Here is a 13,236-nt window from a genome sequence, read left to right as displayed (position 1 = left end):
TGTTTCTTGTTCTTCTACCTTTGAGTTGAGATTTTTGAGAAACATTTCAGCAGAATATTTTGTTCAATTTGTTCGTCGGTTTCATTGATCAAAGAGTTGATAGCAAGGATCGGTCTCGGTGTGGATACGCATAAAGTCTTCGCACTATCAAAGGATTTTTGAAACGAGACTCCCTTCACCAGATACTTCTTAGATCCGATCTTTGACATGTAAATAAATTTTAAACACGAAAAGTTCTGCCTAGGATTATTATTGTCTTCCGCTGCATGTTACGAATATCTATATGCAATCCTACAAACTGAACCCGAGGAAAATACTCAAAAGTAGCTCATTTTCTGGTCACTATATATAATGCTAGTTGAAATATATATATATATATATATATATATATATATATATATATATATTCTTTATTGGTTAAGCAAAAACATAACACTTTAGTATTATAACAATGAATCTCGTAACCATCTTTTTCTTATTGCTTCAAGTTTTTGAGTTTTGCAATGGAGGTGTAACAAGCAGTTATATCAGAAAACCCGAACCCTCTATTGACATGCCAAAAGAATATTTTCCTCCATCTCCTGGCTATAATTCACCCGAGCATGTTCAACTTGTCAATTTCTTGTCACCAATTAATATTTTTCCTTACATTTTATATTCAAAACTTACTGACCCCACTAATTCGAGTTTACATCTAGTGAAGTCCACTAAAGGGGTAAAATGCTCCGGACTAATTCAAGTTCACATCTAGTAGAATCCGCAAAATGGGTAAAATTCTCCTTCCAAGACTTCCATTTAAGGGGTGGAAGGATCCCAAACAATCAATTTCATTGTCATAAGATACAATAACAATATATCCGGTGTATTCTCACACAAAGACGATCTAGGATTTCTTAAACATGAGTGCATCACTAAGAAAAGTAAAAACAAATATTAAGTGAAATTGATCCATGTTCCTCTGGGTAAATAACCTAGTGCTCAACCAAGTGCACAAAAGGTAATATTAGACTCCCTCCGTTCACTTTACTTGTCCACTATACTAAAAATATATTTTCACTTTTACTTGTCCACTTTTACTTGAGCCGAGGGTCTATTGTAAACAACCTCTCTATCCTCACAAAGTAGGGGTAAGGTCTGCGTATATACTACTCTCCCCATACCCCACGGTGTGGGATAATACTGGGTATGTTGTTGTTGTTGTTACTTGTCCACTATACTAAATCAAGAGAAAGATAATTTTTTTTTTCGGTTTTACCCTTATCATTAACTACTCATTCCCCAGATTATTTCCGAAGACTTTTGGAAATGCTATCATTATTATGGGTAAAATTATAAAATACATACTCCCTCCGTTTCAATTTATGTGAACCCATTTGATTGGGCACAGAGTTTAAGAAAAGAGAGAAGACTTTTGAACTTGTGGTGTAAAATGAAGTACATATATTTTCTGTGGCTATAAATCATTGCATAAAGGTAAATTGTTTCCAAATAAGGAAAGATGTCATTCTTTTTGGCACGAACTAAAAAGGAAATAGGTTCACATAAATCAAAACGGAGGGAGTACTTCATTTATTTATTTTTTTAAAGGGAATGTAAAGTCAAAAGTAAAAAACTAAAACTGAACGGAGGGAGTACATAAAATACTTAATTTACCGGAGAGACTATGGGTTCACATGCACCATGACTAGGGCTATAAATTTGCCCATTTTTTCACAGATCTTATCCCTATCATGTGGAGTTGGAGAGGCTGTTTTCGATAGACCCTCGGCTAAAGAGTCATTGTCACAAGATGATTAAGTAATAATATAGTATAGTTTTTTTGCATACATTGAAATTTGATTGGATGGAAAATGCAGGTACATATAACAAAAGGAGATCGTGTAGGACGAAGTGTGATTGTTTCATAGATAACTCCATTAGAGAGCAAGTCAAAATTATATTGGTGACCTATTGGAAAGCAGGGGCTAAGCATCATCACAAACATAAAGCTCGTGCTAAGATTACGTCTTATAAATACTATAACTACACTTCAGGTTATATTTATCATGCCACAATCAAACGACTAAAGGTATATATACTTCGAATTTTTATAGTAACAATGTGTTTATGTCTTCGCTGTTTTTGATACTTTGAGATAGTTTGGTTTTACTTTTTTTTGTCAAAATGCAGTATAATGTGACATATATTTATCAACTGGGAGAAAACAATTCTAGCCGGAGATTCTCCTTCACAACTTCGCCAAAAGTTGGACCAGATGTTCCTTACACGTTGGCATTATCGGTTAGTACTAAACTGGGTTGAATGTAACCTCAGAACAATAGGTTAAACAAAATCCAGTTCAGTGTTAAAGATCTTTAAAGGTTGAACTCATTAAGTTTAAATTCTGATATTCTGGATTTGTAGATTAGCGCGTCTCTGTTTGTCTCTTTCTTTTGTGGTAAAACAATGTGAAATAACCTAAATGCAGGAGATTTGGGGCAAACCTTTGACTCAAATCAAACGTTGGAGCATTATTTGTCTAACCCGAAAGGTCAAGCTATGCTGTTTGTGGGTGATCTATCATATGTTGATCATTACCCTTTACATGACAATGGGAGATGGGATATATTTGGCCGGTTTATTGAGAAGAGTGCTGCCTATCACCCCTGGATTACAGAAGCTGGCAATCATGAACTTGATTTCTTTCCTGAGATTGTAATGCTTCTCTACATTTATAATTCAATGTGTTAATAATAGTGCATAAACAAGAACTCCTAACATTTTCGTCGAGTGCTTTTGTGTGTGTGTGTGTGTTAGGGTGAAAATATCCCATTCAAGCCATACATGCATAGGTTTCATGTACCATACAAGGCATCTAAGAGTACATCTCCTCTTTGGTATTCCATCAAACGTGCATCCGCTTATATAATAGTCCTATCGTCTTATTCAGCCTATGGTAAGTACTAAGCAACTTCACTTTTTGACCATTTGTTGCTATTACTCTCAGTTTGTGTAGTAACTGACCTAATATAATGTTGCACTCAGGTAAATACACTCCACAATATAGTTGGCTTGGGCAAGAATTTCCAAAGGTTCTGCTTCACTCTCCGTGGTACAATAGTAATAACTACCATTACATGGAAGGTGAAAGCATGAGAGTGATGTTTGAGTCTTGGTTTGTTCAGAACAAAGTTGACATGGTGTTTGCTGGACACGTTTCATTCTTATGAATGCTCGGTATGCCTCTCCTTTCCATCTTATTAGTAGTTATAACTTTCATCCTCAAAACAGTTTTTGAAAAAGATCATCAACTAGAATAAGTGTTGATTGGTTTATATTACATGGACATTTTCCTAGGAGCGAGTATCAAATGTTAAGTATAATATCACAAATGGAATGAGTACTACAATTGAAGATCCTTCCACGCCTTTATACATAACAATTAGACTTCTTTTTTTATTCTTATCTCATTTTTTATTTGATGAAATGCGAAGATTTCTAATGGGAGTCTGCTGGTTTTATTTGTGCAGTTTTTCAGAACCACAACCGAGCTACTCAGCTTATCGTGAAGCAAGTTTTGGTCATGTAATTCTTGAAATTAAGAACAGGACTCATGCCTATTACACTTGGCATCGCAACCAAGACAGTGAACCTGTTGCAGCAGATTCTTTATGGATTTACAATAGATACTATTATCCTAAAAAGGAGAACAGCTCTATGATCTGAAAAGAATATATTTGGTAGACAGTGCACTACTTATTTTCATAGAAACCATGTGTTCTCTTAGATTTGTTCATCAGGTTTTTTTGTTAACTGTTTATTTTAAGCTTCATTTTAATGATAATATCTACGATTAGGTACCTTAAACAGTGGTTGTGATTAAAAACCATTGTCAATAGCAGTATTGAGTTTATCCTAAGACTTCCTCCATTTAACTGGACAAATGGACATTTAACTTCATGGATTGTCTTCTCTTCCAATATGTCAAACAGATTTTTTTTACACAGTTTCAGTTAGTAGTGGGTCACTGTCAGATTTTCATCTAAGGTTTTGACATATTCATTACAAATTCCGCTCGTCTTCTCCGGCAAAGTTGATACTACTTGCTGCCCCTTTTTCATCGGCAGTTTTTCTCCGGCGTAATTGAGTTCTGCCACACCACAGGTTTTTCCGGCGAATTGTGAAATATCTCAAACGCTAAATCATAATTAAGCCTCTTCATCTTGGAAATTGTGATAATTTTTAACCAGAAATAGAGTTGGTAACTCGGCTTTTCTTTGACGGCGAAAGACGTGATCTTGCTTCTTTCCTTCTCTTTCTCCGGCGAACCAATCGCCGTCCATTCCTTTCTCCGGCGAAATCCAGTTGTTCCATTGTCAGAGGTAAAGTTGCAAGTATTGCCAAATCGTACCAACGTCTTTGGTCTAATTACGACAAATACTTTCCCGTCGGTGCGGCTACCGGTACAGAAGGTACAATACAACAAAGTACTGCAACTCGCTCAGAATCGAAGACGTGGGTTCCTCTGATTCATAGCAATCAATTTCAATTTTCGTCTCAGAAACTTTTTCAATCACATTGGGAAAAAATTTCTCAGTTGGTCTAAATTTCAGAGAAAGCACAAAAATATTCGAAGTTTCTCCTTCCTATTTGAACAAGGAATACATAGAGTATTGCTTCAGCTCGTCGCAACCTATCACCACCGGCCAAAGTTCTGTTAACTTCAAGAGCTGCAATCCAGATTCTATTGTTCCGCTCTTGTGTGAATATTTTAATAGTTTGATATACTTAGCGTAATTATATCTCCTTGCCTGCCTATTTTGTTCTTGAATCTTTAGTTAGTAATTTCCCTACCATTGTCAAAATTAATTACATTAGTGATAACTTTTATATTGTTATCAACCTGTTTACATATTTATTGTGAATCATTATTTCAAATATCCCTTAGTAGTTCTGTTCTAGTTCTGCACATTTTTTTTGTGACCTTTAATTGTAGATTATAGCCCCCTTTAGCTCTTGTATTGTATTTCTTCATCTGTCTTTCTATCCCTTAGTTGGAGATTATAGTTCCTTTAGTGCCTTTGTTTTATTTATTTACCTGCTTTTCTGACCTTTAGTTGTAGATTATAGTTCCCGTTAGTTCCTTTGTTTTATTTCTTCACTTGTTTTACGACCTTTAGTGGTAGATTATATTTCGATAGTTCATGTTATTTTTGTCGCTTGATTTCGGGATAGTGCTTGCGTAGTGACTCCTAGATTATAAATGGATTTGGTGAACGATGGTAGGGTAAGGTCTTGTCCTCGGGGGTGTCAGCGTGGGGGGAGGGGGTAAGGAGGGTAAGAGGGCTAAGGGAGCTACTAGACTGAGAGTAGGGTCTTGGAACATAGGAACTTTGACTGGAAAATCTGTAGAGTTAGCGAAGATTCTCGAAAAAAGGAAGATTAGTATAGCTTGTGTAGAGGAGACTAGGTGGGCAGGAGATAAGGCGCGAGATGTGGGCAGTTTCAAACTTTGGTATTCTGCGAGGGTGGGGGGCAGGAACGGGGTAGGTATAGTGGTTGATAAGGACCTCCGTGAACTAGTGGTAGAGGTTAGGAGGGTGAATGACAGGCTGATGATTATTAAGCTAGTTGTTGGAGGTTTTACTTTGAACATAATCAGTGCGTACGCACCCCAAGCATGCTTGGATGAGGAAGTCAAGAGGCGGTTCTGGGAGAATTTGGATGAGATGGTGTGTGGTATCCCACATACCGAGAAGCTTTTTATAGGAGGAGATTTCAACAACCACATTGGAGCGTCGTCTGGGGGTATGATGATGTGCATGGTGGCTTTAATTTTGGAGATAGATCGGAGGAGGAACGTCTCTACTGGGAGTTGCTAGAGCAATTGATTTGGTGATAGCAAACTCGAGTTTCCCGAAGAAGAGGGAGAACTTGGTAACCTTCCGGAGTTCGGTGGCCGAGACTCAGATTGATTATTTACTCTGCAGGAAGTCCGATAGAGGATTTTGCACGGATTGCAAGATCATCCCGAGTGAGAACATCTCGACCCTTCAAAGGCTCCTGGTCATGGACCTTGAGATCACGAGGAAGAGAAGGAAGAGGGCAATATATAGTCAACATAGGATCAAGTGGGGAGCCTTGACGGAAGCTAAAGCGCAGGAATCAGGGGTCAAGCTAGTGACTATGGGGACTTGGGGGAGTAGTGGGGATGCAAGCGCTATGTGGACCATGACTGTGCAGTGCATTAGGGAAGCCGCGAGAGAGGTATTAGGGGGTCTCAAAGGGTTACTCTGGTGATCACAAGGGAGACTGATGGTGGAATGGAGAGGTGCAAGGAAAAGTGAAAACCAAGAAAGCAGCGTATCTGAAGCTAGTGGAAAGTGTAGATGAAGAGGAGAAGAGAGCGAGTAGAGAGCATTATAAGTTGGCTAAGAAAGAGGCAAAGCTAGCAGTTATGGCGGCCAAAGCTGCAGCTTTTAATCGTTTGTATGAGGAACTCGAGGGCCGAGGTGGGGATAAGAGGTTATTCAGGTTAGCCAAGGCGCAAGAAAGGAAGGCGCGTGACTTGGACCAAGTAAAGTGCATCAAGGACGAAGAAAGTAGAGTTATGTTGGATGATGGGCTTATCCTTCGAAGATGGCAGACCTACTTCAATAGTCTCTTGAACGAGGAGGGGGACATGAGCATTGTACTAGGTGATTTGGAACTATCTGGGAGTCATTATGACTTTGGGTATTATAGACGGATTAGAGTTGATGAAGTTAAGGGGGCTATGCGTAAGATGAGCAGGGGCAAAGCGACCGGGATGGATGAAATCCCGGTGGAGTTTTGGAAGAGTGCGGGTAAGGCAGGCTTGGAGTGGCTCACCAAGATATTTAATGTCATTTTTAGAACGAAGAAGATGCCCGAAGAGTGGAGGTGGAGCACGATAGTTCCTGTATAAAAGAACAAGAGTGATATCCAAAACTGCAATAACTATCGGGGTATCAAGTTGCTTAGCCATACTATGAAAGTCTAGGAGAGAATGGTAGAGCTAAGGATGAGGAGGAGTGTGTCTCTTTCCAAGAACCAGTTTGAGTTTATGACGGGAAGTTTGACTACAGAAGCCATCCATATTTTTAGGAGATTGATGGAGCAGTATGGGGAGAGAAAGAATAACTTGCATATGGTGTTCATCAACTTAGAAAAGGCGTACGATAAAGATCCGAGAAAATTTTATGGAGATGTTTGGAAGCTAGAGGTATACATGTTGCCTACGTTAGGTTTATTAAGGACATGTATGATAGAATAAAAACCCGAGTGAGGACGGTAGGTTGGGACTCGAACCATTTTCCGGTTATGATGTGGTTGCATCAGGGGTCGGCACTCAGCCTTTTTTTGTTTGCTCTGGTGATAGACGTACTGATGCGCCACATCAAAGGGGAGGTGTCGTGGTGCATGTTATTTGCAGATGATATTGTATTGTTTGACGAGACGTGAGACGGTGTGAATGCGTAATTAGAGTTATGGAGGAAGACCTTGGAATCTAAAGGTTTCAAGTTGAGCAGGACCAAGACAGAATATTTGGAGTATAAGTTCAGTGGCGAAACTCAAGGAGGGCAAGGAGAGGTCAGACTCGCAGGTCATCCCTAGGAGAGGGAGTTTTAACTACCTTGGGTCTATTATTTAGGGGGATGTGGAGATTGATGAAATATCACACATCGTATTGGGGCGGGATGGATGAAATAGTGACTCGCTTCCGGTGTTTTGTGTGACAAGAAGGTGCCACCGAAACTTAAGGGTAAGTTCTATAGAGTGGTGGTCAGACCAACGATGTTGTATGGGGCTGAGTATTGGCCAGTCAAGATCTCTCATGTTCAGAAGATGAAGGTAATAAAGATGAGGATGTTGAGATGGATGTGGGGCACACCAGGTTAGATAGGATCAGAAATGAGGTTATTCGCGATAAAGTGGGTGTGGCCCCTATTGAGGATAAGATGCGGGAAACGCGACTTAGGTGGTTTGGTCATGCGAGGAGGAGGAGCACAGACGCCCCGGTAAGGAGGTGTGAGAGGTTGACATTGGAGGGCCTACGGAGAGGTAGAGGTAGACCAAAAAAAAGGTAAAGAGACGTGATTAGGCAAGACATTGCGAAACTTCAGCTGACCAAGGACATGACCCTTGATAGGAAGGTATAGAGGTCGAAAATTAGGGTAGTAGAGTAGGTAGTCTAGAGTGTTCATAATAATAGTATGGGCACGCAGTCTCGCTTTCTGTTGGTAGTAGGCTTCTGTTATTTTCTTTCATTGTTGCCCACCTTACTATCTTGTTGTTTTATCCTGCTTTTATATGGCTTTTTGATATTGTTCCTTCTTGCCTATATTTTCATTAATATGGTTCTTATACTTTCCGGAGCCGAGGGTCTATTGGAAACAACCTCTCTATCCTCACAAGGTAGGGTAAGGTCTGCGTACACAATACTTTTTCCAGACCCCACGGTGTGGGATAATACTGGGTCTGTAGTTTCAGTTAGTAGTGCACATTAACACGAAATAGTATGTTTTAGAACATTCTGACCGCGCTTACCACAAATAAGTACATTTCAAAGTCAGAAGACATGCATGTTGACATAATCAATTAAAGAGTAAAATATAAAATTTTGAAGCACTTGCTTTATATTTTAATGAAATCATATCTAAAATTGAATAACATCGAAATATGAAATCATAATAGAGGTGTACTTATGGGACAATAGAGGTAGCATCTTGTTACAGATGGTTTCTGCAATTCTCTGTCTGCTACTATTCTCAGTAAACTTAATGCTATGTTTGGCATTGGATAAGATATCTGAACATCAACAACTTCAAGATGATCAAACTATCGTATCAGCAGGAGGTATCTTTGAACTTGGCTTCTTTAGTTTTAATGAATCAGATGCACGATATGTTGGAATATGCTACGAGGAACTCCCAGCCGAAAAGGTTGTATGGGTAGCAAATGCTGGAACTCCTCTGAATGATACATCTGGAGTTCTTATGATCGGAAATGATGGTAATTTGGTCATTGTTGGTGGTAATAAAACCAAAGTAATTTGGTCCACTGAAGTTGCCTTCACATCCAATCACACTGGTGCAGTGCTTCATGATTCAGGAAATCTTGTTCTTATGGAGAACAAATTGAATGGGGTAGTATTGTGGGCAGTGGCGGATCCAGAATTTTCATCAAGAGGTGTTAAAATATAAATAATTAGATACATCGAAAAGTTAAGGGGAGTCAACGTCTAGTAAATATACATAAAATAAAAAAATATTATCTAGCAAAATAGTGTAATTTTCCGGCGAATGGATGTCAATGTGGCTCCGCCACTGATTGTGGGGGAGTTTCAATCATTTATCGGACACTTATTTGCCTCAAATGAAGTTGGGACTGAATAACATAACAAGCGAAAAAACATACTTAAGGTCTTGGAAGAGTGCACTTCAGGATGTGGGAAAGGCTTTAAAGACATGACAAAGAGGAGAAAAAGAATGATAATTTCGTTAGATTCTGTAGCAGGTACCTTGTTGGGAATGGAAAAAATCCAGATGTTCCATTTTTCAACTTGCATACAATAGAAGCTGCTATGGATCGCTTCTCCAATGCAAATAAACTTGGACAAGGAGGATTTGGTCCAGTTTACAAGGTATGACATGTTATTCAGTTTCAAAGTAACATAGCTAAACCAGCGTTTCTCTTCAGTAATGTTACTGTGGCAAATTATATTATGCATATTAGGGAAACTTACCAGATGGACAAGAGATTGCTGTTAAAAGACTTTCACGACAAGGCATAGAGGAGTTTAAGAATGAAGTCATATTAATTTCTGAACTCCAACATCAAAACCTGGTCAGGTTACTAGGATTTTGCATCCAAGGGGAGGAGAAGTTGCTGGTAGCCCAACAAAAGCTTGGACTCTTTCATTTTTGGTTTGTTCTTTGATATTGATTCTTCAGCTTTAGTATCCTGCTATTAGAGATTTTAAGCAGCAAAAGGAACACCATCTTTTATCGCTATGAAGGATCTTTCAGGCCATGTAAGCATACTAACAAAAGAAAATTATCTGCTTTATCTTTTCCTACTTACATGTAAGAAAATTTCACAGGCATGGCAGTTGTGGAATGAGGGAAAGGCAATCGAGTTTTTACATCCAACATTGGGTAACTCATACAATCAAATGCAAGTTAGTAGATGTCTAAATATTGGCCTCCCATATGTCCAAGATCATCCAGATGATCGGCCTATTATGGCAACAATAGTTTCAATGATTTACAGTGAGGTGATCTTACCATCTCCAGAATGAATCAAGTTTATCACGACGGGGTCCACACCCATTAATAGAAAAAAAAAGAAAAGAAAGGGAATTGAACCAATCTGCACTGCAGATTGTATTGTCCAAGTTGTAAAGTGAGATTCAATCTTCCGATTAGTTAATTGGGGCAGCCATCCCCTCTATATAAGGAGAGCTTCAGTTCTCATTTTATACACCAATCTCAGAGGAAAAATATATATGAGAGTTAGAAAGAAAGAGTGAGATTTCACAGACAGGGTACAAGAAAATAGTCTGTGAGAAAAATAGAGAGTGAGCGATATTGTAGTGAGGTGCGAATATCAAAAGAGGGTTATTTCTTTTAAGTGTTGTAGTGATCTTTGGAGTATTTTACTCGGACCTATAAAGTGTAAAATTCCTTGCTATAGTGATACTGGTTGCTCATCTCGGGGCCGTGGTTTTTCCCTTATTCAAAAGGGTTTTCCACGTAAAAATTTTGGTGTCGTTGTCACTCTTTTATTCTTGTTAATTACCGTATCTCAGTGCTATGTTATTATTACGATTTTATTACCGTGAATATTATTTTTGTGGGGGTTTATTCCCAACAACTAGCATCAGAGCATAGGTTCTGCTCGCTCACAAAAGTATTATTCACTGTCGGTAGTATTATATTCGATGAAAACAAAATGTCCAGAGTAAAGTACGAGGTAGCAAAATTCAACGGAGATAATGGTTTCTCAACATGACAAATAAGGATGAGGGATCTGCTCATTCCACAAGGATTACACAAGGTACTAGATGATAATGTCAAAAAGCGTGATACCATGAAAGCTGAGGATTTAGCTGAGTTGGATGAAAGGGCTGCTAGTGCAATCAGGTTACACTTATCGGATGATGTGGTAAATAACATAATTGATGAAGACACCGCACATGGCATTTGGACAAGGTTAGAAAGCCTATACATGTCCAAAATGCTGACAAATAAATTGTACCTGAAGAAAAAGCTATACGCCCTACACATGGGTGAAGGTATGAATTTTTTGTCATATTTAAATGTGTTTAACGGACTAATCACACAGCTCACCAACCTCAGAGTGAAAATCGAAGAAGAAGATAAAGCCATCTTACTATTGAACTCGTTGCCATCTTCGTACGATAATTTGGCAACAACCTTCCTGCACAGTAAGACTACCATTGAGTTGAAAGACGTCACATCGGCTTTTCTACTCAATGAGAAAATGAGAAAGAAGCCTGAAAATTAAGGACATGCTCTCATCACAGAAGGTAGAGGCAGGAGTTATCAAAGTAGTTCGAGCAACTATAGTAGATCCGGAGCTCGGGGAAGTCTAAGAACGGATCCAAATCAAGAGCTAGAAATTGCTACAATTGTGATCGCCTAGGTCACTTCAAAGGAGATTGCCCAAATCCAAGGAAGGGCAAAGGTGAAAGCAGTGGCCAGAAGAATGACGACAACACAACCGCTATGGTGCAAAACATTGATAATGTGGTCCTCTTTATAAATAAGGAGAGGAATGCATGCACTTGTCAGGTCCAGAGTCGGAATGGGTGGTTGATACAGCAGCATCTTACCATGCCACACCGGTAAGTGATCTTTTTTACATATATGTAGCATGTGATTTCGGCACTGTGAGAATGGGTAACACAAGTTACTCAAAGATTGTGGGGATTGTTGACATTTGTATCAAGACAAATGTTGGACGTACATTAGTTCTAAAGGGCGTGCGGCATGTACCTGATTTGCGGATAAACTTGATCTCGGGAATTGCTTTAGACCGAGATGGATACGGGAACTATTTTGCAAATCAAAAGTGGAGACTCACCAATGGATCATTGGTAATTGCAAAGGGAGTTGCTCGTGGCACGTTGTACAGGACAAATGCAGAAATATGCCAATGTGAATTGAATGCGGTACAAGATAAGATTTTTGCATATGTGTGTCACAAAAGAATGGGTCATATGAGCGAGAAGGGTTTGCAGATTCTTGCCAAGAAATCACTCATTTCTTATGCCAATGGTACAACGGTAAAACCTTGTCACTACTGTTTATTTGGTAAGCAACATAAAGTTTCATTTCAGACATCGTCTGAAAGAAAATTGAATATACTTGATTTGGTATATTCTGATGTTTGTGGTCTAATGGAAATTGAATCGATGGACGGTAATAAATATTTTGTTACTTTTATTGATGATGCTTCACGAAAATTATGGGTTTATATTTTGCAAACCAATACCAGGTATTTCAAGTTTTTCAGAAGTTTCATGCTCTAGTGGAAAGGGAGACAGGCCAAAAGCTAAAGCGTCTCTGAAGTGACAATGGAGGTGAGTACACTTCAAGGGAATTTGAAGAGTATTGTTCAAGTCATGGGATCGTACATGAAAATACAGTTTCTGAAATCCCACAACACAATGGCGTAGCCGAGAGGATGAACTGCACCATTGTTGAGAAGGTGAGAAGCATGCTCAGAATGGCTAAACTGCCTAAGTCATTCTGGGATGAAGCAGTTCAGATAGCCTGTTACCTAAACAATAGGAGTTCATTAGTTTCATTGGAGTTTGACATCCCAGAGAGAGTTTGGACCAACAAGGAAGTGTCCTACTCACATCTAAAGATGTTCGGTTGCAGAGCTTTTGCACATGTACCAAAGGAGCAGAGAACAATGCTGGATGATAAATCTGTTTCGTGCATATTCATCGGATATGGAGATAAAGAGTTAGGGTACAAATTGTGGGATCCTATAAAGAAGAAGGTCATTAGAAGCAGAGATATAATCTTCCGAGAAAGTGAAGTTGGAGCTATAGATGATCAATCAGAGAAGACAAAGAATGGTATAATCCCTAACCTTGTTACCATTCCTTCTTCTTCTAAGTATCCCACAAGTGCAGAAAGTACGACCGACGAGGTTGCCGAGCAGGGGGAGCAACATGATGAGGTTATTGAGCAGGAGGAG

At 39.0% G+C, this 13,236-nt stretch overlaps 1 long non-coding RNA gene and 1 pseudogene across 1 annotated transcript; both read left to right on the top strand.

Moving 5' to 3' along the window:
• Nucleotides 1–451: 451 nt before the first annotated feature.
• On the top strand, nucleotides 452–4,301 carry LOC104120228 (purple acid phosphatase 25-like; annotated as a pseudogene).
• Nucleotides 4,302–5,342: 1,041 nt separating this feature from the next.
• On the top strand, nucleotides 5,343–10,771 carry LOC117273402 (uncharacterized). The gene is made up of 3 exons (XR_004503408.2): nucleotides 5,343–9,643; nucleotides 9,736–10,033; nucleotides 10,103–10,771. It is a non-coding gene; the product is annotated as an uncharacterized lncRNA (long non-coding RNA).
• The last annotated feature ends 2,465 nt before the right edge of the window (nucleotides 10,772–13,236 follow it).

The sequence above is a fragment of the Nicotiana tomentosiformis genome, chromosome 7 (genome assembly GCF_000390325.3).
Source record: "Nicotiana tomentosiformis chromosome 7, ASM39032v3, whole genome shotgun sequence".
Taxonomy (NCBI): domain Eukaryota; kingdom Viridiplantae; phylum Streptophyta; class Magnoliopsida; order Solanales; family Solanaceae; genus Nicotiana; species Nicotiana tomentosiformis.
This window is presented reverse-complemented; position numbering and strand designations above follow the sequence as displayed.